Below are 2,837 nucleotides of genomic sequence, written 5' to 3'. Positions count from 1 at the left end.
TTGCTGCACCACGAAGGCTGAGCTTGCATAGTTTAGCAAACGATAGAAGTAGCTGCCTCAAAGCGCGTAAAAGCTGCCAGTGGGCTAGCAGACTATCCATACATGCAACCGTGTGCACAGCGCGTCTCAACACATCGCACTGCATACGCGTGGAAAGCCTCCTACCGTTTACATTATTTTGGTTGTACTTCGTGCAAGGTAGATATACCATGGTAGCGAAGGCTCCATAGACGCCCATTGGTCCAAAACATGGCGGCTCATGGGGCACCCCAGCGCCACTAATTTGGGGGGCAAACTACGTATGAGTGACGTTGAATGACGTCACGCATACCTACGCTTTTGGCGCGAATTATGAAGTGGTCTTTTTATAGAACCCGCATTTTCGAGCCGGTATCGCTTTAAGGTTGCCTTTCAGTGCGCACCAACCTTTGCCAGTCGAATGTGCTCGAGTTCCTGCTAGTTATGGCCTTGTTAATGTGCAATTGGGAACCCAATGAAAGTGACTGGCAAAGAAGGCAGCACAGAAAGGCAGCAACACTTGCAGACGCTGGGTAAGAATGCATGATTCGTAGTGGAAACCTTGGTGGAAACGCTGGTGCTAGTACTTTTGAGTATATCAAGGTATGATGCACAAAGCACAGGCTCAAGTGCACAGTTTGCAATACAGTGCACGGCAAGTATGGTTTTCATATTCATGGTTTATTACAGCAACCAAACAAATACAGCGATAAAGCACACCAACAAAAAATGCGCGTCACAGGCAGCTCAAGCAGTAGTTTTTTTAAGCTGGCTATTCATCTCAATGGTCACAGTGCGGTTAGGAAAAAGCCCTTAAGTTCCACGAACGTTGCCAGGTAGGAAATTGAAAAGTGTAGAAAACAATGCTACGACAGCTTCCATTGAGGCAAACGTGACATGACATAGTACGCGCATCAACACATAGACCATGCAGCACACAGGGATTACTCTTCACATTTCATTTCTTCAACTGAAAGAATACAGCAGCTATGTTCACACCTGCATGACAGTATTAACAAGTTTTAGCATCAACAAATCTGCTCAACGCTAGAGCATTACACCATACATAGGGCCTGCGCACAACCTCAACAGCTCCTTCTTGTCGCTAACCGAAGTAATTTGAAGCAATTCTAATCAAACCAAAATATACATGAAGTGCAGTTTAAAGTGAAGTGCAGGGATATTCAATACAGCCACTCCTTCCTCGAGTAGGCACAGCATCAAGACGCAGCCATCCTGGCCGCAGATACACAAACAGTTCGAAGTGCTTGGAAGAAACCCTCAGGTCTCGCAGCTGGCACGGCGTCTTCTCCAGGCTGAGGTTGCGGCAGAGCTCCACCCACGTTTTGCACCTGGACATGAAGCAGCATACACGTTATACAACTGCACCCAAATGAATACCATATACTCCAAACGTCAATACGCCAAGATTCCTTTCACCTAAATGCAGTACGTTATAACTATGGCAGAAAATGCTCGCGCCAAGCCTCCGCGCCTCAGAGTGCGGTTAAGCTCGCCTGATACCACGCGGCTAGCTACTTTTCTATGCTCAAAGAGTGACGAGAGCGATGCAGCAAAATGAGTCTAAAACTACATTGACGGTCATGTATACGTAGAACGGCAATAACTACTGCTGGGCGAATTCAGTTAAGGCACAGTCAATGCGGCGCACATACACATGGTTGAGTTTCGATACTGTCAGTTGCCAGGGGATCCTCAAATTGGCTTCACGGTGCTGCAAAACCCATTAATGTCATGCTCAGAGCTGTTAGGCAACGCAGTTGGTTTTAAATTGAACATGCGGCAAGTCAATTTACTAAAACATCCCGATAACATGAAGCCAAGTGCGTATCAAACGGTTACAGCTACGAATGGGCGCGGAAAGCCCGACAAAAGCATATCTAGAGCAGACGAAAACGGCAATAGCTCACCTGCTAAAGTCCAGAGGGAAGCGGTGCAGGCTTGGTAAGACACCCACGGTACAACCCACGCTGTCACAATGTGCCACGGAGCAAGGTTTCTTCACATGCCGCAACCTCATCTTGAAATGCAGAGCTAAGCGCTTGAAACGATGAGCGCGAAGCCTCGGGAAAAGGTTTCGCACTGGCCGTACACCGAAGGAAACGCTGCAGCGGTGCAGCGGGGTGCAGATCTTGCCAAACGGTGACAGAGAAGCGACGGGCAAGGACGACAAAAACTTCTTAAAGGTGCCATTTCGAGACCGGCGAGCTTAATTTGCACGCTTTCCAAGGCGCGCCATAGCAGGCAGCTGGAGATAAGAAATCGCTTCGTAAGCTCCCGCAGCCACTGTGGTCAAGGGGGGCCGGGTACCGAAACAAGGCCTGCAAAATCGCGCTGGAAATGCACAGAGGGCGCAACAAGAGCGTTGCAAAAATTACAAAATTCGGCTTAATATGTTTTGCTGAAATAGTTTATTTTATAAAACGTGGCATTAAAATATTCATTTGTTTTTGTTGTTTTATAGCATTTTTATTTGTGCTTTTGAATTTCATTATATAAGTGTTTCGGCCGCCCAAAGTGGCTGTGCTGCAGTCGCGCTAGACCGTTTTTGGGCCCAGCCTTCGCCACATGCTTCGCCACCATTCTACATCCACCTTGCTTCGTGCGCAAACACGCTACGAAGCAGAACAGAGCGCGACGCCTTGCACGTCGGTAAAAGCTTTGAATTCAACGCATTTTTGGGGAAACCGAACAGCTCTCATGCCGAAAGATTTAAGCGTCAACAATAAGCCAAACAAATTCCTCACTGCTTAGCCATCAATTAAGCGCGCCGTCGAGCGCTTCGCAACATACTCCCT

At 47.8% G+C, this 2,837-nt stretch overlaps 1 long non-coding RNA gene across 1 annotated transcript; it reads right to left on the bottom strand.

Annotated features, from left to right (window-relative positions):
- Positions 1–678: 678 nt before the first annotated feature.
- On the bottom strand, positions 679–2,421 carry LOC149326173 (uncharacterized). Its single transcript, XR_016286121.1, has 2 exons — positions 1,950–2,421; positions 679–1,370 (listed from the first exon to the last, which is right to left on the bottom strand). It is a non-coding gene; the product is annotated as an uncharacterized LOC149326173 (long non-coding RNA).
- Positions 2,422–2,837: the final 416 nt, after the last annotated feature.

The sequence above is a fragment of the Amblyomma mixtum genome, chromosome 10 (genome assembly GCF_055824585.1).
Source record: "Amblyomma mixtum isolate Tamu chromosome 10, ASM5582458v1, whole genome shotgun sequence".
Classification (NCBI taxonomy): domain Eukaryota; kingdom Metazoa; phylum Arthropoda; class Arachnida; order Ixodida; family Ixodidae; genus Amblyomma; species Amblyomma mixtum.
Note: the sequence above shows the minus strand (reverse complement) of the source record. Positions and strands in the feature narration are given on the sequence as shown.